The 24,314-nt window shown below is 43.4% G+C and overlaps 1 protein-coding gene and 1 pseudogene across 2 annotated transcripts in view; both read left to right on the forward strand.

Annotated features, from left to right (window-relative positions):
• Positions 1–332: 332 nt before the first annotated feature.
• LOC116659985 lies at positions 333–10,861 on the forward strand (annotated as a pseudogene).
• Positions 10,862–14,889: 4,028 nt separating this feature from the next.
• The window catches only part of SV2C (synaptic vesicle glycoprotein 2C), a 222,153-nt gene continuing 212,728 nt past the window's right edge, over positions 14,890–24,314 (forward strand). For both annotated transcript variants that reach the window (XM_032474507.1, XM_032474496.1), the window contains exon 1: positions 14,890–15,276. The gene's annotated coding sequence lies outside the window, so the exon portion shown is untranslated. The remainder of the gene's footprint in view (positions 15,277–24,314) is intronic.

The raw sequence follows: 24,314 nt of genomic DNA on the forward strand, positions 1-24,314 counted from the left end.
AAACCCTGTAATTTATTAGTCTTTGATATGTGGAAGGTTGGTTTTGATGCTGTGAATAGGTCTTATTTAATATCATACTTCAAACTTCACCAGGAAGAGACTTCTCTGACTGTTTTGGTCCCTCAGAATTATTGTTTATAATACAAAAACAAGACTTTAAGGAGGAATAAAATACTGATCTGAACCTTCAATGTCTGTAGCTTCAGCAAGTGGAAACGTTTATGGTTTTTGAAATATAATAGTGTCTCTTGCTTGATGAAATTCTTAGAATATATTACCCAACAGTAACCTGTGACTAAAAATATGAACTGGAATATAGTTTTTAAAGCAAAATGTTTAAATATCCTGCATCAAAACCTCCACATCAATGGACTGAACATCTGTCAGAAGACAGCAAACCAGAAATCTTGAAAATCAAAGGCGTGATAGAATCCTTAACCCAGCTCATAGGCATAGAGATCGAACGGTATCAAGGTGGGTACACTAAGCCCAGTCATTACATCTGTTTAAAAGCCATCTGTCTTCTATGAACTTTAAAGTTCATTCTTCCGATTAAAAAGAAGTATCTCTTATTTTATGACAAGTATGGAAAAATATAAAGTAAATGAGTGATTCTGTTAGGTATATAGTATATGTAATTGAGATCATACTGCATATACAATTTTATACCCTCTGTTTTTCTCTTCATATAATTTAATGATTTCCCCATGTTGTTAGAAACTGTTCATTAGTATCATTTGAATGATTATGTGATATTTTGTAAATGTTTGTATGGTGTACACACCATAGCATGCTAAGCCAGTCTTCTGTTAGATATTTAGGTTGTTTTCAGTTTTGTACCATTGTAAGTAATACTGCATTGAACAACTTTGGGATGTTTTCTGTTTTTAAGGTCCACCTTAGGATAGAGTCTGAAAGGGGATTACTGCATCAAAATATTAGGAATGCATTTACAGCTTTTGGCATATACTGAAAATTGTTTCCTTAAATCCTCAAATAGCACCACCATCAGGGGTTTATCAGAGAGGACATTTCATGACGTTCTATAACCAGTGTTCTGTGTTGTCTCATCTTCACATGCTCCTCCTTTTTAAAAAATAACACATCAAGTTGTACTGTGAGAGAAAAACCATACACAACTCTCTTTGTACAAGAGCTGTTGAAGACATGGTCTGTCACTTACTAACCTTTTAGGAAAACATAGGAGAGAAATTGCTCTCAGATTTCATTGCCAGGGGAAGCTGTGTCCCTATTAAATAACTTGTGTGTCTAATCAAATGGACCCCAACAATTCCATGTGTTTCCTTCTCTATTTGGCCACCAGAGATTTCAGAAGTCAGGCTGTGGCTCATTTTCCAGTACTACAGAAGGTGTATTGCTTGACTTTATTTTCGCTTAGATTTGATTTTCTTACCTTAAAAATAATTTTTATGTCATTTATATTTTAACTGCTTTAAATCTTTAAAGTAGATATAATCTAAAATAGTTAATAAATAATTTTCACTTATAATTTTTGATGATGAAAAATATATTGTTTCTTTAAACTATATTGTATTGAGTGTTCGTGATGTTGAGTATTTGTTCATTAACCACATGTAGTTGCTGCTAAGTGGTTTCCAATTTATTTCCTTTTCCCGTTTGTCTACCAAGGATTTATTTATTTTTTTATTGAAGTATAATTGACTTGTGATGTCATATTAGTTTAGATGTACAACATAGTGATTCGACATTTTTGTACAAAATGATCACCATGATAAGTCTAGTTTCTGTCTGTCACCACACAAAGTATTACTCTATTATTGACCAAATTCCCTCTGCCGTGCTTTACTTCTCCCTGACATTTATTTTATGACTGGAAGTTTGTGCCTCTTAATCTCCCTCACCTATTTCACTCATTCCCCACCCCCCCAACTCTCTCCTTATTTTTTCCTTAATAATTTGTACAAGTGTTTTTTACATGAAGTCTATCAAGATAGTCTATCAGTCTTTTTCATATTTGGTGCAAGTATTTACCAGTTTTCTTTCTGATTTTATTTGTGTTGTTTTTAACGACACATACCAAAAAAATGTTCCCTTGCTATTTAATCAAATCTCCACAGTAGGCTTTGGTAGCACTCATTGAATTGGTAGTATTATTTTGTGATTTATTTAAAATCCCTACGTGATAGGGTCCGTTTGTTAGACTCCACTGACTTTACAAACTCTCCTATGCCAGCGTCAAACTGAGTTAACTAATGTACCTTACTGTATTTGGGGAATAGGTGCTCAGCATTCTTCTCTTACCAAAAATGCCAAAGTAATTCTTTTTTAAAAATTGAAGTAAACTCAGTTACAATGTGCCAGTTTCTAATGTACAGAATAATATTTCAGTCCTACATATTCATACATATATTCATTTTCATATTCTTTTTTATTATAAGTTACTACAAGATATTGAATATAGTTCCCTGTGTTATACAGAAGAAATTTGTTTTTTTAATCTATTTTTATATATGGTAGTTAATATTTGTAAATCTCAAACTCCCAATTTATCCCTTCCCACCCTCTTTCCCCCTGGTAGCCATAAGATTGTTTACTATGTCTGTGAGTCTGTTTCTGTTTTATAGATGAGTTCATTTGTGTCTTTTTTCCCCCTTTTTTAGATTCCACATATGAGTGGTATCATATGGTATTTTTCTTTCTCTTTCTGGCTTACTTCATTTAGAATGATGATTTTCAGGTCCATCCATGTTGCTGCAAATGGTATTATTTTATTCTTTTTGTGGCTGAGTAGTATTCCATTGTATAAATATACCACAACTTCTTTGTCCAGAATTCTATTGATGGACACTTAGGTTGCTTCCATGTCTTGGCTATTGTATATAGTGCTGCTATGAACATTGGGATGCAGGTATCTTTTTGAATTAGAATATAGAATATATACCCAGAAATGGGATTGCTGGATCATATGGTAAGTCTGTTTTTAGTGTTTTGAGGAATCTCCATACTGTTTTCTATAATGGCTGCACCAAACTACATTTCCACCAACAGTGTAGGAGGGTTCCCTTTTCTTCGCACCCTCTCCAGCATTTATCATCTGTGAACTTTTTAACGATGGCCATTCTGACTGCTGTGAGGTGATACCTCATTGTAGTTTTGATTTTCATTTCTCTGATAATTCGTTATATTGAGCAATTTTTCATGTGCCTATTGGCCATTTGTATATCAGAAATGCCTAAGTAATTCTTACCTATTTTATTTGGACACACTTACAGTTGTTTTTATAACATCCTCCAAAATTCCTTAAGAATTTTTTATTTTATTAAATCTATAAATTGACTTTGGAAGAACAGACATCTTTACAATATTCAGATTTTCCATTCAAGATTATGTGTCTCCATGTATTCAATTTTTCTTTTAAGTATTTTAGTAAAACTTTGGTTTTATTCATGTAGTTGCCACAGTTTTCTTGCTAAGTTTACTCTTGAGTATTTTACACTTTCTCTTGCTTTTTGGGAATAGGCTCTTTTCCCATTATACTTCATAGCAGTTATTGCCAATATACAGAATAGCTATGGACTTCCAGCCATTTTACTAAACTTTTTTCTTGATATTTCTACATATTCAGTCTTAACATCTGCATATAATGATAGTTCCTCCTCCTTTTTTCATGTGGCTATGTCTCAAATCTTTGGTCCATATTTTTATTCCATGGTCAGTACTTATGAAACCAAGATAAATAATGATGATGATGATGATGGATTTCTTTGTTTCACTCCTGATTTTAATGGGAATGTCCCAGTATTTCCCCAATAATAATATGGCTGTCTGTTTGATATATATATATATTTTTTGAGAATATATTTCTCTACACCTAGACTTCTAATGAATCGAGAGTGGGTGTGAAACTGTAAGGATTAACATTTCAACACATATTGAGATACAATCATAGGATTTTCTTACGTGAATATGATTGTTATTAACACATTTCTTAATACTGGACTGTGCTTTCATTTTGGTAAGACCTATGAGGTTATAGTTTAGTCCTTTTTTTTTTTTCATTATGCCAAACTCTGTTTAGGAATTTTGTATCTGTATTCATGATTGAGGTTGGTTTGTAGTTTTTGTTCTCTTTGTTATTATTGTTGTGAAGTTTTTTTTATCACAGTTTTCTAGTTTCATAGTTAATTATTAGATAGTTTCGAATTTTTTCAGCCTTCAAAATAGTTAACATAACAGCAATTATCTCACCTAAAAAGGTTGAAAAATAATTTCGTATATATTCTTATTTATTTAAATCCTGAAACACTCCAAGAACTGAGGAGTTTTTCCCAAACCTGTATAAGAGGCTAAAGTATAACTAGGATAAAATAAAGCATTTGTCTAGGAGGTTTTAGTATACTTTTATTGATAGTAAAAATTGAAAGAAAATTTCCCTTGGGATTACTTAAAGGCGGTGCTGCCTGACCTAGTGACTGAAGCCCTCACCACCATCCCCACCATACACCAATGAGACTGTGTCTTATAATATCCTGATATGTAGAATGATGGCATATTATCAAAGTACAATGAACAAAATTGGCAAAGTCCAACAAAAAATAAAGTGCAAAAAAACAAAAAGAAAAAGAAAGGAAAAAATCTATCTCAGGTATGTAGCTCTCCCAGGTGGTCTGACGTAATACAAGTATAACATTCAAAGTATCAAATGGATGCAATGCCTGGTCTTCAGGCCCTTCATAAATATTTTTTGTTACCATTGAGCTCTTGATAAAAAATAAATAGTTATAATCACTGTCTGCCAAGAATCTGGGATGCAGATTTTCTACATCGACACCATATGCTTAGAGACTGAACCAAGGAGGAAGGGGCTGCCGTCTTACAGGCCATCTGTCTGACTTGATGGCCGCTCCGTGTGTCTGGGCAGCTCCCCTCGTCCTCACTCTGGCGGGGGCTGTGAGAGTGCTGTGGAACAACCCCTCCTCGGGGCTCTCCACCTTGCACTCTCTTCCACTCAAGCTCTGACGCCCCAGGCGGTCACTCAGATGCCCCAATGTAGATATCTCTTGTTTTGCCTTGAACAGAACCCCCACCTCTCTGTTCCTCTTGAGAGCCGCATTCAACTTTCCTTTTGCCAAATGGTTGAGTCTCACCTTCCCTGTGATCCTGGTCAGCGTGTCCTTCAGTAGCCCACTCAGACTCTCCCAAGAATCCTGGGCTAGTCACAGAGGACTGAAGGCAGAGGCAGCTGAATCATTGCAAAGACAGAGCCCTTGAAAGAAGCTTCTCAGAAATCAGCCATCTCCTAGCTCCTGTCTTTCCCAGACCTGGCTCTTCATTTCTTCCTGGAACTCTGACTGACTCATTTTTCTTCCAATCTGGCACTTTATTTTTTTGGCCTGGTGTGAGGGTGGGAACCTAAGTTAGTCTCAGCTTCATTTTCTGTGTTTTGTGGACCCCGTGCTGTCATAGGCCTGGTACCTGGATTCTAGCTCTGTGCAGTCCCTTTGGAGCATTGTCTCAGTTGTACTGTCTGCTGTCTTGTCACTTTGGCTGCATTCCTGGGAGCTGCCTCTCAAATCACCCCTCATTTTCTGCAGCCTGGAATCTAGTCTTGCCTAACATCCAGGGCCAGCCCAAGGCCGCAGGGCCCTAGCCCACATCCAGGATTCTAGGCTTCTGTCATCCTGGCAGAGAAGACCAGGCATAGTGCCCTGAGTTCCTGGGAAACTTCACCAACCTAATCTCTTACTGGATCTCTGCTGCCCACCTGCCCATGTTCTAAGCAGGGTCCTGCCAACTTGCTGCCCTTGCTCTAGGGATCATCAACAAGTGCCCTGTTTGTGCATAGGTATTTCCAGGTGAGAGGAAGAGGAGGTTCCCTTACCTCTCACCACAGAGGCATCCTTGCCTTTGATCTCATGCCTAAGCCGTGTTCTGCCAGGCAAGTGTCTACTGTCCCTGAGACCAAGGATACAGATAGCACCTTGTGATGGTGGTACTTCAGTCTCTTCTTTCCTGATGAGAATCCTGATGTCCTTTGCAAATAAGAATACAAATGCCTGCCTTCTCCAGGATTCCATCTCAGCACAGTCTCCTCGAAGACCACTGACCATTCCCACTGATGTCTAAGCTCTTTGTCCCAGGGTGCTGGGTCTGATCTTCTTCTAGAAAAGTGACTCATGGAAGGTGACCTTGGAAATTGCATTTTACCAAGATGAGATCTGACCTGTGTGTTAGGTTGCAGCCATTGTCTGGTACCTTGTAAAAACTGTGTATTATGGTCTCTTTGTCTTAAACTGTCTGGATAATAGGCCAAGGGAATCTCTTCACTGAGCATTCTGAGAACCAGTGATCTGGAATACGCTCTCTCACTGCACCACTCCTGCATTGCCTCTGGGATAACTTAAAGAAAAGTATTTTTGAGATCTCTGCAATGGAAATCCTGGGCCAAATGTCTTCTTCAAAGGAGTACCTGAGCCTACATCCCCAGAAAGCCTTCAGAAATGAGCTACCCTTTGGAAATAGGAATTTCACAACATGAAGGTGACATCCGAGGTAGCGAGTCAGAGGGGCAAGATGGAGCCACCATACTTCTAAGGCGCCCACTAGTAACCTGACTCTGCCTGTTGTGAGGTAAATGAAAGGGGGTGGAAAGAAGCTTCTTCCCCAGCACTTCCGGGAGCAGGCAAGTGCCCCACAATCCCAAACACTGAACTTTTGATAAACTACCACTTAGTCTTAATGCCAAAATGAGACATCCTCTTCTCTCCCTTGAAATTGACAATAGTCTGGGATGAGCTTAACTTGACTTTGCATCACTCATGAAGGTGGGAAGCTACCTTCCTGGGATTTGCAGAGAACTGCTGGAAGTGTGTGGGAACAGACATTAAGCTTTACCTGACCCCTTGGGCCCTGTTATTAAAGAACCTATAGTTCTGGGCTGCCACTGAATACAGAAATGAGTTCAAGCTGTATCATGGGGAGATCTAATATTCATATATGATGTACTTTTATGCAGGAAATGGCTAACTTGGCACCCAGAAAACTCTTCTTGGGACTGGGAATGGAGCAAAAGAATGAATAGTTTTAAAAATATTTTTGTCAGTGAGCAATGGATTTAGTCTAAGTGTAGAGATAGAGAAAACATGAAATAGATCAACTCTTAATACCAAAATTTTCCATCATTAACATTCATGGTGTTGCTGCCTCTTAAAATAAAAAGTCCTTCGTGGCCCAGAGTTGGTCATCACCAATACCTATGGGTTATGCTAAAAATAGAAGTGACTCTAACTTCCTGAAAGCACACTGCATGCATTTTTAATAGCTAGATCATATGGGGAAATCAGCATGTCTATTATTAAAATGGAAAAGCTGAGTGTCAGAACACGAATTTGGAGCAGGAAGATTATGCAAGACAAATTCTGAACGTGGAAACGATAATTCTCCCTTGAGCAGGAAAATAATTTAATAGAGTTCAATGTATTAACAAACTTGTGGTCAAATGTTAAAAAGGAAAATCCAGCCAGTGATAATGAGAAAGACCCAATGGGAATATTCATATTTGAGCTATAAATCACTTGGATAGAGATGATCCAGAATCCTTGCTGTAGAGCTCAGAGCAGCAACAGAAGTCATTGAAAGAAAAATATTCAGAGAGATTACTTTTGCCACAAAGTGGGCAGCTGTGGTTTTTTTTTTTTTCAATTTTAAATCACATGAAAACTGTAGGGATGCTAGATGTTTCTCAGGGTATGGTGGTGTTCTTACCCCTCCAAAGAAGGCATTGCAGAATTTGAAGCTGTCATTCCCTCATCTGAAAAGACCCTGTATAAGTCTCACTTTGGAAAGAGTAGTTCAAGAAGAAATGTAAAAGGTTAATGAAATGTTTGAACAGCTATTCAACATTTGTATTTGGCACCTCTCATGTAGAAGCATTGTGTTGGGAGTTTGTGGGCTTTCTAAAGTTTGTGGTGCTGTAGGAAATGAGGCAGAATTACTGACAACCAAGCTGGTGTTACCTGAAGGCAAGTTCATGTGCCGGACGCACACGTGAGGCCAAACAAACTGAAATGTCAGAGTTTGCAGCAGAGAAAGCTTTATTTCAGGTCTGAGCAAGGAGAACAGGGAGTAGGGGCTGGGAGGGGGAGTCATGCCCAAGAAAACCCCAAACTTCCCATGTATGTGGTCAGCTCATGCAGTTCTCTGATTGGTTGATGTTGAGGTAACAAGGCAGTCAACACTATCAATCTTTAGGCAAAAGTCTGGGACCACATGCTTACAATCATAAAGCAGTTAATTTCTTACATTTGGTGGTAGTTTTCAGTACCTGAAAAACTCAGGATATATGCACGAGGTACTTTTATCTGGGTCCTTCAGAGAGGAGCTATAGCAGAGGGTATGGGGGAGTGGTCTGTCCCAGGAAGGCCCCGTAAGTGTCCTGCTCGGTTACACTGGTAAGTGATGATGGCCATCAGTGCAGTTGAACCTAACAGCTGACAGAGTGTGGGGTTGATTATGGCTGGCTTTGCATAGCCCATTGTCTTAGTGTGGGGTTAGGGCGTAAGTACGTGTGGTTTACAGAAGAGGTGATCCCATAAAATACAGTGAGCAGGTGGGGAAGTCAGATAAAGAAGGGAAGAAAGTCAGTAAATTGTTGGGTACCACTCTGGGTACCTGGGCGCTATCCTACCGTACAGAACAGTCCTCAGAATTGTTCCTCATGAGGCAAGACAATTGAAATATACACCCCTTGATTCCCACCCCTCATTGGCTGAGGGTTCACAGGCCCATTGTGCAAGCACTGGCGTGGCTGAGGTCAGAGACTGGCCGAGTCATCCTGGCCGCCTTGTCATTCCATGCCTGCTCCGTGCTGAAGGCTCTCTGGTGGGAATTGACAGGAGACAAAGGGACAAGTTGAGACATTTTCACTTCATTCCAAGGCACTATGCAGTCATTGAGAGCAATTTGGGGCAGGCAAGTTGCCTACTTACAGCAGTGCTTCTGCTGGGTGTCTCCAAATCAATGGCTGGGACGCCACAGTGTTGTGTGAGGTGGCCCCCATTTTCTCTACCCCTGTTTGGGTATCAGAGGATCCTCTTCCTGGGACTGAGACATCAGGAACACAACCTCCCCACTATGTCTTATCAGTAGTCACATACAATGAGGCTAGACATTTTCTGAGTGACAAATCTTTATTCTAGATGATACATATGGGATACATATGGGGACAAACTGCTTAGCGGGGTCACTGGCCCACAGAGGATACCCAGGGTACAGCTCTGAACAGCTTACAGCTTCCTTTAATTTTTCTCCCTCCTCCTTAGCAGGAAAGTTTTTCAGACATTAAATTCTGCCTATTTTTACCAAGGGAAGTCTCTTGTGGGCATTTCCACTCCCTTCCCCATCTGCACCCTCCCCGAGATGCCTAAGTGACACGCTGCCTACCCCTCTGAGCCACCAGAGGAGTCTAGAGACCTCTTCAGCTCTTCTCTTTCTGGCCCTGCCTGGGGCAGCTCCTTCCCTGGCAATCTGAACAGAAGATTCTTCCAGATCTGAGCTTTAATTGAACTAATTTTTTTTCATTTTCAGCCTTCCATCTGGACTCCTAAAGTTTCCATTTTGCTTGTTAAGATCCTGAAGCCATTCTGGCTTTAAGCAAATGTTTGCCAAACACAATCTATGACTGAGGGACCAACAGATGGAGACATCCTTCTTGTTTTCTCAATAGAAATGAACTTGACACCCAGCTCAATTTAAATCAGTAGGCATTTGTGGAGAATCTACCATGCGCCAGGTACTCTTTTAAAAGAGTTGGGCAGAGTATAAGCATAAGCATGCTTTCAGCTGCGAGGAAAAGATTGTAACTTGAAGTGCTTTCTTAAAAATAAGGAAATTTATTACCGCACAACAGAGGTAGGGCTGTTCCAGGTGTGGTACAGGGCTCTGGCTCAACTTCTCTGAAATTCACTTGGCTCTTAACATCTTTCATGTGTTTTGTCATTGGATGACCACCCCTGCATGACTACAGGACACTTGTAGAAGTTTTAAATGTCACAATTTGTCATGATAATATCTAAAAACAGAAATGAGTCTTTTGTTCTTCATTTGTATTTTCAGAAATGAGGAAACCATTCCCAAAAGCTCTTTAGAAGTGTTCCCTTCACACGTTATTGGCCAGAACTGTGTAACATGTCTATGCCCCCATACCAATCACTGGAATGGGATTACATGACTGGTTTGGACCAATTAAGATGTACTGAGGCCAATCCCTAAAGCATGTGGCCATGTGATAAATGGTAGATGATGGCTTACTGCAGGGGTCAGAGGTCAGAGGGAGCATCTTGCTGGCAGCAGGAGGAAGAAGGTGGTGGAGTCACCTGTGGAAGACACGCTGGCCTCTGCCCCTTCAGGACTTCACCACCAATAATTGCAGAGTGGACTGAGTGCATTCTTCTGAGGTCCAGCAAGCTGCAGATCTATACTTGAATGCATGTAGCCGTGAAAGTATTGACTAGTTTAGTAAAAGAAGTTTACCCAGAAGCTAGAAAGAGAGGCATATACTTCAATTTTGTAATAGTTTTTAGAGATCTTAAAAGACCTGGCCATCAAGTGAAGATTGGTACCATATTTCTAGCAGGAAGGGGACTTAGGATTCATGAATCTGTAGTCACCGAAGTTCCATGTACTTGGTTGTTTGGACATAGCAAAAAGTCCTCCAACTCGGGTACCACCTCCTTCAGGACGCATGAGACCATATAAAATTTTATTTATTGTTTCTTGGATTCATTTTTCAGTCTTATTATTAATCATAATAATGACTACTGCCATTAAGGCTTTAAACTCTACACAAATTATAATCCACCTTTTCATATTCTTCAATTAAAAATAAAATAATTACAATCCACCTATTTAGGAGTTAGAACTGGTTGTGGAAAAGTATGAATTTTACTAGAAGATCCATATTATTTTAAGCCCTTCTGTAAAATATGAAAAAAGTGCTTAGTATTCTGCATAAAACTGTGTTGTTAAATATATGTGCAATTAAAAAATGGCCGATCCCTCAATAAAATCAGGGTTCTCTAAGGAGGGAGTAAGATGTGTATATGTGTGTGAAAGTTGGATTGGATGTTGGTAAGGCAACCAGCAGAGTTAAATAGAAGGTCAATTTGGTGCCTTTTCAAATAGGATTGGTGATTCCTTATAGCTTCGTATTGATTGCCACTATTTTTAAGCTTCTCTTTTATTTTTCTTCAAGTAAAATAAGAATTGTGACCAATAATTACAACATGTGAAATCTTTTCTTAAAGAAGGACTGAAGTTTCTTCTGTTACATCTGCTGGCTCTCCCTCATGGTGTCATCCTTCCTTGTGTGTTCAGTTGTGTGCTTCTAAGCTTCATTAAAAACTTATTTGAGGGAATTTTTTTTGAAGTCTAGGAGGAAGGAGGGCTCCTCCACAAAGTACGTGCACTTCCTTCTGCCAGTGCCCTGGAAAATAACCAGCCCATTATTAAACTGACTTCGTAGTTTAGTGAAAATTTGGAAGTTTTTTACTTTGAAGTAAAGCATTCTAAAGCACAGGGTCCTTGCTTGCTCAGGACTCAGAGTAGTACTGGCTGGAATGAACATCTGTGTGTGTATTAAATTTGGAAGGATTAAGGCTGGATTAGTGTTTAAGGTGTGAGCTGGAGTCAGGAGCTAAAATTGTCAGGAAAGGTGCAGAGTGACCTGGAGTTCAGAGCATGACAGTAACCTTTTAAAGTTGTGGTTGAAATAACGTGATGGGGTGAGATTCAAAGCTGCAGGTTTGAGGGAGAAGAGATGAAGAATGTTCTGGAAGATGCAATGAGGAACAAGAAGGATATCACCTTTCTACCTCCTGACAGTGACAGGAGAACTGGAGAGGGAAAACAGCCGTCGCTTGAGAGGGCTGTGGGGGAGCAGCCTCCTGTGGGGAGAACCAGGCTTCCAAGAGAGCAGGACGTGAAAGGAACACTCAGAGAAGAGGCTGAGGATAAAGGGCATTTTGCTAACGGTGGATTGTGCATCCCAGAAGGCCTAGACCTAGGGTTTCAGGACTTGCATAGGGAGAAAGGGACAAAATGTACTATGTGCTGAGCCTTATGAGCATTAGAATGTAGGGGTGAGAAAGTCACTTGAGATTCCAGGGCTGCTTGTGGTAACTGATACAAATAGGCATTAAGGGCTTAATGAGGTTAATATTGGAGTCAAGACACAAGAGTGTTGGGAAAGCTGTGAGCATTGGGGGTGAGAAAGGTGGGGTGGTGGTGCCTCGCTCTGGATCCTGGATGACAGAAGTAGGGAGAACTGGAGAGGTGTGGCCTTGGTCCAAGTGTATGAGGCTCTCTCTCGACCCCTGTTCTGAAGCTGGTTGTTACTCTGAGCTTGTAGACCTATCTTACAGGACTACCGCTCCATGGCACAGCCTTTAGAAAAACCTCATTCTGGCTCCTAAAAGGGGAAGGGGAACTAATGTTCATTCTGTGCTATGTGCTAGGCTCTGTGCTTCTTGAGTATGTTATCAAATTTAATCACCATGGCATCTGTACTTCGTGTGGATTATTTTTATTGAAACCACTTTGTGGATGTGAGGACAGATCTTGGATATTCCTTTGGTGTCTTTAATGGCATGCTTTCTGGCATCACAAGCACACACTGCACTGGGGAGTAAATTCCTGATTTATAGGTGGGTAGGGACTTTAGAACACTGGGATTTTATGGGGACAGGGCAGGTGTCCCCTTTACCCTCCATCAGCTCCCACAAGACAAGTGTTTTAGGGGAGAAACATGTCTTATACTGAAGGTATGAAGAAGACTGTTCTGAATGCTGGATCCAATAGGCAGGGGGCCCAAGGAGGGCACCAGGTGGGGCCCTAGAATGAGAGAGGTTCTGGAGGGCAAGCCGAGGAGCCTATGCCTAATAACATCACCGTGAGGAAATGTGTGCTGAGCGCCAGAGTCACAACCTTTAAACACCCTCCTCAACACTGCCTGGTCTTAAATCGGACATTTCCTGCAACACATAAGCAGGAATTTTCCTCTAGGAGCTGCTATCTTCAAGTGCATCAAGACATGGAAACTCAGCAGCAAGAAAAATTTATATACTTCTCTAAACATCTTCCATGGACAGCACAGGGGAATGATTTAAGGGACAGAGAGCATAGTACAGAGCACGTGGATCATTTTTAAGGTTTGTTACTTGGTTTTCTGAACTTAAATCACTGGAGAAACAATCCATTACATTGTGACATTCGGGGGGAAGTTCTCAAGAGGGTATCCACCTGGGAACCCAATGAATTACTAGCACATTTTGCAATTGAGAGCTCAAAATTTTATATGTAATACGTAAGCAATCTGGATAAAATTTATGACTTTTTAAAGTTTCACAATTTCATTTCCAATGCTGGATTTATAGGTATTCCCATGGGGTGTGTTTTCCTTCTCATGGTAACAACAAAATAATTTTAGCCTACATATTTAATTTGAATAATTTGTTAATGTAGAAGGCTCCAGGAAATGCAAATGAGCATGTTCCCTGATTTTCATATTTCCTGACCACTTTTTAGCACCACATATGGTTGCAAACTGCAAAGCCTTTTTGAACAAGACCCAGGCCGGTTTTCAAATACCAGTGCAGCCAGTGTAGGTTCAGTGGGACTCGGGGATCATAATTTACATTCTAGAGCGCCTGAAGTGGAGAGAAGGGAAAGTTACAGGCCAAGACTTGTCTCTGTTTTCTTCCCTCCACAGTATCAGGCATAGTGGCACCAATCAAGCTGGAAAGCTTGCGTTACAGCACTGCTCCGGGTGAGCCGCCTCATCCCCACGAGTCTCTCTGGGCAGGAGGCTGCCTGGGGTGCTAGCTGTCTCCCCTTCCTGGCACATGTACATTACATTTATATCCATACATCCATCCATTCAATCAATCGTCCAGGGATATTTACATGAACACATTGGCAAATTGTGTGTGTGTGTGTGTGTGTGAGAAATTTCCACCCCCAGCAGCCTGCATAGGCGCTGTGCTTTGTCTCGCTTCGGGTCACCCATCACCAGAGCAGTGATGGGGGAAGACACCTGCCTCTGCGGGGCTTCCAACCCTGCATTGGTTCCTTGTGAGCGCGGAGACGAGTGGGTCCGGGACTAAGGGAAGCCCACCTTTCCGCAGCGTCTAGGTGGCAGCACAGGAGGTGTGGGGTGAGGTTGGGGAGGGGGAAGGGGTGGAGGCCGGAGGCCGGCGAGAGACGACGCTCTCCCTCGCCGCTGTAGGGTGGCTGCGCCAGCTTTGGGTGTGGCCTCGCCGGGGCAGGTTTCTCCCGAGCCACCGGACCCCGCTGCTTTGAAACGAGGAAGCTCGAGCTGGGGTCTCCAGTACGCCAAGGGGCTAAGTGTTTCTGAAAATACAAACAAAATTAGCGTATTTTGAGAGAGAGAGAGGTTTCCCCCGCAAAAGGCCATTTCCAACGTCTGCCTGTGAGTCCTGTTGTCTGGCCCTATCTGCCGTTGGGGTGACCCCCGGCGCCCGGCAAAGTTTCCTCCTGTTTACTCCTGCTGCGCCCCAAGCTTCGCCTTGACTTGTAAGTCAGCGTTGGGGTGGCCATGGGGGAATGGGCTTCCTAGCCCGGCCTGGCGGCTCCCTGGAAGCCAAATCAAAGTTAATAGGTCAGTCCCAAGCCCAGAAATAGGAGACAAATTCTTATTCCCCTGGCGCAAGCCGGGTCCACCATTCAGAATTCCTTGCTGTCCCGCGGGACCAGACCCGGGCGCCGCCCCCAGGTGCGCAACGCAGAGTCACACCCTGTGACTAATTAAGGACTGCGGCCCCATCCTTCCTCCTGCTGCGAACTCGGAGCCCTGACTTCTCCAGAAGTACCTGCGACTTGAGGGTGGCCCCAGCTGCCCCCATCCCGCACCACAGCCGCGCCTCGCACCCCGACTTCCCGGACGTCAGCCCGCCCCGCACGGAGTCGTGCGCGGCTCCCGCCTCCCCCGCGCGCCGTGACTCCCTCCCTGCGCGCGGCTCGTACTCTCGCCACGCCGCCGCCCGGCACTGCAGCGCCGGGGGGAGGCGGCGAGGCGGCGGCGGCGGAGGACCGCAGCGTGCAAGCCAGAAGCCACTTTCGCGCCCCTCCTTTCGCCGCTGACACGCTCGGAGGAGTCACCACTCCGTGCGCCGCAGGAGAGAGTGGCAGACGTAGGCGGCCCCGGGGAGCGAGCCCGAGCGACGCCCGCGCGGCCGCGGCAGAAGCTGCGAGGGCAGGGGGTCCCCGGCGGCTGGAGCGGTGAGTGAGGGACCCCGGCAGCGGTGGAGGGATTTCCCTTCCCGACCCGGACGCCGGGCGCAGCAGCCTGGGGAACTTTTTGTAGCCTTTTAGAAGAGCAACTTTGCCCCACTTGCCCCCAGGGAAGTGGTTGCAGGTGCCAGGTGCTGCCCGGTCTGGCCGGGCGCCTTTTCTGTAGCGGGACCTTGGAAGTAAGGGTAGAGCAGATGCAGTGAGCCCGGTTTGCCCGGGGTGGGTCAGGGTATGCGGGCGCGCTTTATCCCAGATTCCTTGGGGAGGCAGGTGGGCAGCCGCCTGGTTGCGGGGACCGTGCCCGCCTTCTGCGGGGACCTCCACGGTCCTTTGCTTGCGTGGTTCGACGGGCAGGGGGAGGTTGATTCAAAAAGGAGCAGCTCCGAAACCCTGGCCCCCAACCCAGCCTTGGGCTCAACTTTTAGGCGGGGATCCCTCTGCAGACGTGCAAGTGGCGGGAGAGCAGAGGCAGCCGCAGTAGGCGCTGCCGGAGCCTGAAAGAAACATCGGAGATTTAAAAACTATTCCACATAAATCCCCGAAGCCCCTGTTTAGTGTCTTCGCAAGAACAAGCGAGGGGTGGAGAGCACGAAAACCTGCAGGGCTGTTTGTAAGTGTTTGTACTTCACTACATTATGCCTCCATCCACCAAAAACCTATTGAGCGCCTACTGTGCGCCAGGCGCCGCAAAATAGACCCACCGGTTAGGCTCAGCTGGGAGAGGGGCTATGACGCGTAAACAGACTAATTAGTGAGGTAATTTCAGGTGGTAATGAAGGCTGGTGGAGGCGATCACCCACTTTACCCGTTTCTGTTGGCGGGCTCTTTCCCCTCCGCCTCTGTTCTAGAACTGGGAAGACTTCTCCAGCGTGCAGAGGGGGCCACCCGGGTCTGGGCCGACTAGGACTGCGGAATTTGGTGATGAACTTGGCAGGGGGGCAGCGGGCACCCCGCCGCAGATGCCCAACCCAGAGCATTTGTACGGGGACCTCAGGCGCCCAGCGCGCGGGGGCGGTGGGGGAGGGGCTGAGTCACAGGGGCTGGAGGTGCTGCCCAGACGGCCCGGGGTTGGGGCTCTCGCGTCACCAGCTACGTGTGCGAGTGATGCAAATGCAGACCCGCGAGGGGTGGGTGGGAGTGGGGGATGGGGGAGGCGGCGGATTCTCCGTCTGGGAGCGCGCGACTGTGCGTCAAAAGGCTCTCGGGTGATGGATGCCGTGCAGCGCAGCCGGCGCGGACAGCCGCGAGCGGGCGAGGCCACCCGGCCGGGGGTGGGGGGTAGGGGGGTGGGCAGACTGAGGCGGGGGCGGGCGGCGGCGCCCGGCGGCCGGAAAGCCCCGCAGGGCCGAGGCTGCGGGCTGGCGGGCGGCTCCGCAGTGAGCCGCAGTGCCGGGAAGGCGCCGCAGCGCCCGAGCGCTCCCCGGGGGACCGAAAAGATGGGGCGTCTTCTAAGGCGCCACGACAGGGATACCCTGATGGTCTCCTCTCTCGCCTCCTCCTTTCATTCTTAACTGACAACGCGAGAAAGTTGTCTCGGTTTAATTCTGATCCTTAATCCTGGAGGAGCATTTGGCATTAATCTCTTTGACAGCCACTCATTTTCAGTGGCAAATTCTGAAGGACCTCGTGCTCGTGTCAAGTTTTCATGTGAAAGCGTCAATGATTCTGTTCCTCAGTCTGTAGTGCTCATCCATTCCTTCACCATTCGTCAGGAGTTCTGTCAGGAGGCCTGGCCTCTGAGTGGGGTTTCAGGAAGGCTTACTAAACAGTGTGCCTCATGCCTCTTTTATAACATAAAAATATGTTTTTTAAAAAGAAAAAACACCCAGTGCTACAAATGCATTCCCTGGTAGAAAATAAAAAGCCTAATCCACGTTTCATTCAATGTATTTAAAAAACAAACAAAAAAAGGACCTCACTTTCTGAAATCCTAATGGGAAAGGTTTTTCTGTTGGCTTTCCAGAATGACACCAAATCTGCATTATATGTGGCAAAAGGGATGGAGAGGGTGGGGTGGAGTGGGGTAGGGGATGTTGAAAGGAGGGAGGAAGGGATAAAAGCAGTTATTAAAGAGCCCAGAGACAAAGATCCTAGTCTCATTTTCCCAAGCATTGTGTGACGTCACGTTGGACAAGTTACTTACCCTCTTGAGTTCATCCTCCATATTCGAGAAATGTGAAAAATAGCTGAGACTAGCTCTTATTCCAGAATTGTTTTGAGGACAAAAGAGAGTCTCAGAGAGTTTTAGACATACAAATTCTTTATGAAAGGAAAATATTATGGAAAAAATCCCTTTAAGGAAAAGGAAAACACTTGTCTTTTTAAAAAGTCTGGAGACTTCCCCAGGCACTGTTCCTTTAATGAAATTTGGCCTTCAATGTCAGCAGATGCAGACAGTAGACTTTTCCTAGCAGTCTAATGTAGGATCAAATGCCATTAGCTGCTGCCTGTCTGGAGAAGGAAAAGAAAAAAAAAAAAAAAAGAAAGAAAGAAAGAAAAAAAAGCTCCGATTACATCTGAGTGTTTTGATGATGCAGTAGAGAAATCAAATTTATTTTTCATGACCCAATGACAGTTAAAAGTAGCTTCTCTGGTCTGAGCAGCAGACTAGCCTACAAGCTTTTAGGTAAAAATCCTACTCATTATTAATGCTGCCCTATTCCATAAATGTCAAAGGTGCCTCAGAGAAGGATGCAATTTCCACCCTCAAGATTACCACAAAAGGCATCAAAATACACAGTATATTATGTGACCACAATTACCAGAAAATCCATTTCCTATAATTAGAGATATTAGGTCTTATTCTGAAGTAAACTTGTTGATGACATATTTCATCAAATTGATGTGTCAAATTGTCTTCCTCACCAGATCACTGTGTTGTTATTCATATTACTCATGCATAATGGTAGATCTCTGTGAATACTAAAAGTTAAAATGCCCTTTTTAATTCTGTGTGGCTGCACCAGGGGAAAACCTACAATTCACTAGTGCGTCTTGGTTCCACGTTGCTGGGGGTTCTGTCTGATCCCTGGTTTACAGCATGTATATCATTGCTCGTTTAACACAAACTTCGTCATTTAAATGAAGTCTGTTTGCAAACCTAGGAGAGGTAGTCCCCCTACCCCAGCTTCATGCATTGGTACAATTTTGGTACAACATTGCTAAATTATTTTTGTTTTTGCTTTTTCAATTCCAGCTCTATTGAGCAGCCAGAATAAAATGTTGCAATGGATAGAATTTGAAGCTTCTTTATTTGACACCATGGAAATAACAGTGCGGGACAAAATTACCATTTTAATTCTTGCCAAAAATATGTTGCAGGGGGTATGAGGACACCATTCAGTTTTATCACAAGCACCTCTTGTAACAATGGCTTCCCTTATTGGGAAGAAGTGAACACAGTGAAATGAGTGGAGAGGGGTGGAGTGGATGGTTTGGTCCTTTCTGGTTATAATTGTCTTTCTCTGTGTGAAATACAAAAAAATATGATGAGTTATTTTAAATTTGAACTGTTCTTATAAATAGAATATAAGAAGTGTTTTGGTTAACTTGTGTTGAAATTCTACATGGAGCTATGGGCTGGCTCTGTTTTTGTAAAGTAATTGGTATATTAGATTTTGTATTATGCCATGAGGAGTATGAATTAAAGCATTTTAAAAAGACTAAATTTGAAAAATAATCATTTCAGCTTACTGTAAAGCAGATATGTTGATCAGCTTAACAAGACAACATTTTCAATGTTTTCTGATGACCACCTAATGCACACAATGCCTGCTGTATCTTTTCCCGTGTACAGTTTGCAATACAAATGATTAAGACCAGACACTAAGATCTATATTGATGGGCGTTAGTCTTCTCATAGCACTTGGATCCTCTTACAGTTCAAGAACACAATGAGATTTGTAACAAGTTAGACTGAGTGCCTCTCCTGTTTTTTGCCACTATTTGAAAATCCTTTGAACTAGAATCCTAGACTAGCCTAATAGATCAGGGTGCTCAAATAGTCATGTGTTAAACTCTCCTGGGGATCTTGTTTCAGTGAAGATTTCTGAGCCCCATCCTAGACGTTCTGAATGGGTGAATTCATGGGTGGGCCCAGAGTGTACTGCTCATCAGGCTCTGCCAAGTGGGTTGGATGCTGTCGTCTGGGGACCACAGTTGCATGAACACATGAACTAGTAGCAGGCAGTGCGACATGGACTTTCTAGGTTATATTGTTCTCAATATTTATTGACTATCTACTTGAAGCTCTCAGAGAAATCACATCCTAGCCGGCAAGACAGACTTCAGGATGACGAACTTCATTGGTAAGGGTCAGAGGCGGAGTGAGTAAGGTAGGTGGTTGGGAAGGACTCTGTGGAGACAGTTATGTAGATGGTATCAAAGAAGGACGGGCATAGGCAGAAGGGTCATCACATGTGACTGCTCAGTCTAGCGGCATAAAGACTGAAAACTTTAGCCTTTAAGGCCTTCTGGATGGTCTGGCCCCTGCTCACTTCCGTAACCTCATTTTGCATAGCCCCCAAACCTCTCCCATCCAGGCAATCTTTAAACATCAGTCCCCTCTTGCTATGGCAGCCGTACCACCTGCTCCAGCCTGCCTTTGTCACGTTGATGCCTTACGTTATTCAGATTCTAGTCCAGTCTTCTCTTTCTGGGGAAGCCTCCTAAACCTCTTTTGTGAGGTTAAAGTTCCCTCTCCCTCTCACAGTGTACTTTTCCTCGTAAATAAGGTTGTCAGAGACAAAGAGGATGCTCAGTTAAATTTGAATTCATTTTTAACATAAATGTCTCAAATATTACATGAAACATACTTATATTAAAACTTTATTTTTTGTTGCTGTGAAATTTAAATTTGTCTGGGCATCCTGTATTTTTATTTGGTAAATCTGGCGACTCTGTTTATAAAGCTCATCAATCTTACCATTTCCCTTTAAACAAAAATGAGATTCTTTCATTAATACCTATCTCTCCTGACTGAACTGTTAAATTCCAGGAGGTGAAGGACAGGATTAGGGAAGGTTGTTGTCTTGTCTTGCTGTTTTCTCCCTGGTGTCTAAGGAGCTCAGTAAATATTACCAGAGAATTAATGAGCGGTTGGAGAAAAATAGTGTAACCATAGACAAGTTTCTTAACCCCTCAGAGCCTTAATTTCTTCAGCTGTAAAAAGGTAGTTTTTACTATCTACTTTTTAGGATTGTGTGTGAAGTTTAAATAGGAAAAATATACATAAAGCTCCAAGCATGTTACTTTGTAGGTACTGTACACTAACAGTGTCTTTTCTCTTCCTCCAATGTTTGTCTTGTAAAATGAAAGGATTCCTTTTCAATGTATGAAATCCTGCTTCCTTTTTATTATAATGCAATCCTGAATGTTTCCGGCATTTTACCCAATGCGAGGGTATTCAGCTCTGCAGTTACAGCTCTTGGCACTCAACTGTGGAATGGTGACACCTGGGGCTGGCTACATGGACCTGTGGCCTGTGCAGTCACACGGGGTCTCATACTAAGAAGGGCTCTGTGTTAGGTTTATGCTCTGCCATCACCTTTTGAAATTCTGTGGTCAAGAGACCCCCATGCTTTCCTTTCGCGTTGGACCTTGCCAGCTATGTAGCAGACTCTGGTAGCCTGCGCGCATTTGTGTATAGCATGTGCATGGGGAGCATTATATTTAGTCTTCATAATCACCCTGGGGCCTCTCATTACTCAGGGAACTTGTGATTTTCTCCAGATACATGGCTTATAATTGACTGAACCAAGTTTAGTGTCCTTTGCGCTACACCGTGACTGTCATCACCTGACTGCAACCACCCAGTGTGTCCACACCTCTGACTGAGCATCCGGAGCTTTGGAAGAACTAGCCTTAGTTCTCCTTTCTTTGGTCACCTCCGTGGACCTTCCCTCCCCATCACAGCTCCTGTGGTTGCTGAACCAGGACCTTGAACTTCCCTGTCAGCCTTCGTAGGAAAACCGGGAACAGCAGCAGTTTGTTGCAGACACCGTTTCCTCCAAAATTCAGGTTGTAAAATCTGCAGATTCACACAAGGTAAATAGCGATCTTGGGGGCTGAAATTTTCCTAAGAGAAATATCTAAGATGTTTGTTCTTTGCTCACAGTCCCTCTGATGAGTCACACAGCGCCCGAGCCTCTGCAGCAGGGAACAGCCCTGCGTTCTGGCTGTGGGTAGAGCAGCTGACCCACTTTGTCATTTCAAACTCTGACTAGCCTGCTTTAAAATATGCTCATTTTAATATTTCTTTTTAATAGTCCTAAGCACACCATTTCCCCTACCCCCGAATTCCATTTTTGTGCTCATGTGGGTTTGTATTTAGGAAGTGATGGTCAGATGATTCTGTGGGGCCGTTCTCACCTTTGACCTCGTACTATTATTTTTTTCACCATGTGTCAGCATGCCTCAGTTCATGCGCATTAAACACAGTATGAGCTGCAGTAAACACAAAAGTAATTTAAGTAAAAAGATTATTATTTTTTAAAGTACCCAATTCAATCTGCAGCCTGGGTTTCCTATTGGCCACATCAGTGTGGAGGTGGAAGCATAGACCCACAGTAGCTTCTACAGTCATCTCTCTGGTTCTATTCCTACCCTGGTTGGGGATTCCCAGCCTTCTTTAAAGACTCCTTTCTGTTGCTTTGAGTCTTCAGAAGTGACTCCTGCAGTTCTTGCCCCTAGTTCCCTGCAGCAGCATTGCTACAGTGCTGCCAGACCTGCCGCCCACCGCCCAGGACGCCCTGGGTCCAGCATTATAGAATCTGCTGATACCACCATGGGCTCTTCACATCCCTGGGGAGTTTAGAGACTGTGTGAATGCATGGGGGCTGGTGAGAGGACACTTCAAGTGACATGGTCTCCTGTATTCACAATCACTTGTCCCTTCTGACACTGGCCCGTTGTCCTAGGCTTATAAATAGTGGGTCTGAAATTGCCTTTCTCTTGAGATGAGTCCTCGCCTGGGAGACATCTTAGTCTCTCCCTTTCAGACATGCTCAGAGGTACCAGAATATTCACAAATCATCAGAATTTTGTAAGATGTCCATGGTATCATTATTTGCAGTAGTGAAAAATTAGAAACAACCTCAATGTTCACCAGAGGGTAATCAGATCAATTATGGTTCATTTAAATAATGAATTATTACAAAGCCATTGAAATGAATGAGGTGAACCTATATGTGCTAACATGGAACTGTCTTGAAGATATGTTATTAGTTAAAAATTTAGCAATTTATTGACCAGAATATACGGTACATCGCTATTTTAAAAATTAAGGTATATTAGAAGTCTAGAAAGATAAAGACCAAACTATTATCTTTGGAGGAAAAGCTGGAGATAACCTGACACTTTCTACTTGATATATTTCTGAATCATTTGTGTTTTCAACATAAGCACGTACTGGTTTTATCACTAAGGCATTAGTAAAGGTGGTAAAAGTTAATTTCAAGATGACCTCATGATGCTATTTCTCCAATGTGTCTAAACAAATATAAATATGTCTCAATTAATGTTCCAGTGGTAAAAAGCAGTGCCAGTTTTTCCCATCGATACTCTTCTAGTCCGTAATATCAGTAAGGTAGTCATAGTTGTGAAAACATAAATTACTTTGGTACTCAATAAAACTATCTTCTTTTTGAACGAAGAAAGGCACATACCTATAAATGTTCAATACACAATACAGTGCCCCTTGTGAAGGACTGCTCGTTGCTAAGCTAGACTGTGAAAGCTGAGGACCTCCCCCTTTCCCCACCTCTGTTCTCAATGAATCTTATGTGTCCAACAGCTGTCATACGCCTGTATTCATATGCAGCATGTTTTGCTTTGAGAGACATTATTCATTCTACTGTGACTGTGTATTTGAGGAGACTGGAGATGAGCAGTTCTTTAATCTTCTCTTCCCATAGACCTGGAATGTCCTCCCTCCCACCATCCATCCTCCTCCCACCCCCAACATCTGCACATTGGTCCATGAAAAAGGCTTCTCCCTGTCCTCCAAGCCTCAGCTTAGAAGTCACTTTTCATGACTCTCCACAGCAGAATTCGGGTCCCTTTCTCTGACTCTCCAGTCCCATGCTGGCCACACTGTAGGAGTGCTTTTCACACTGTGTCATCATGGCCTCTCTGTATGAGCTTTCCTGAGTCCTTCGACTCAGGAATCCTTAGACTCTGAGGGCCTTGAACTTCAAGGAAAGAGGCCAAGTCATTGGGATCTTTGTAACTCCTGGCGCTGGACACGTAGGGGCTGAAAATATTTTAAAACTTTTTTTTTACTGAAGTGTAATATTCAGAAGGAAAAGGGTATATTAAATGTGTGTATTAAAAGGGTATAGCTGAATTGATTTTTACAGACTGGGTACTTCTCTTTAACCAGCACCTAGATCATGACGGATTCTTCCCAGTGCCCCAGCAGCCCCCTGCATGCCCCTTCCACACATAACCCTCTTCTGCTATCCTGACTTTAATCTTCGGGGAAGTGCCTAACACAGCTTTCCCTGTCCTGTCCTTTTTTTTTTGTATTTCCATGCGCACCATCTGGGAAACTGCTTAGCAGAGCCTTACTAGTGCCGATGGACATGGGAATATCATGGCTATGCCAGGGTGCCGTCTCTAAATGTCCAAACTTCCAGTCCACAAGGTGCCAGAGGCAGAGAATTGTCTCTGCTTTGGTCCACGCTCTTGGCTGCAGCACAGCTCTGTCTGTGACCTGAGCCTGAGTCTCTCAGGAGCTGTTTTGTCATTTGACCTGCACTTTCACCAGATTGGATGAGGTTCCTTCTATTTCTAATTTGCTAAAATTTTGCATGAATATATATAGAATTTCATCAATGCTTTTAAGCCTCTGGTTAATTGGAAAATCATTTCTTCTTAATAGATAAAGGCCCTAGAGCTTCCGTTTCTTTTTGTGTCAGTTTTGGTAAACTGCATTAAAAAATTTTTTTTGTCAATTTCATCCAGATTGTCAAATTTATTGCATTGTTACTTATAAGCACTGCTTTGTTTTTGTTTTGTGAACTCTG

This window comes from Camelus ferus, chromosome 3 (assembly GCF_009834535.1).
Source record: "Camelus ferus isolate YT-003-E chromosome 3, BCGSAC_Cfer_1.0, whole genome shotgun sequence".
Classification (NCBI taxonomy): Eukaryota; Metazoa; Chordata; class Mammalia; order Artiodactyla; family Camelidae; genus Camelus; species Camelus ferus.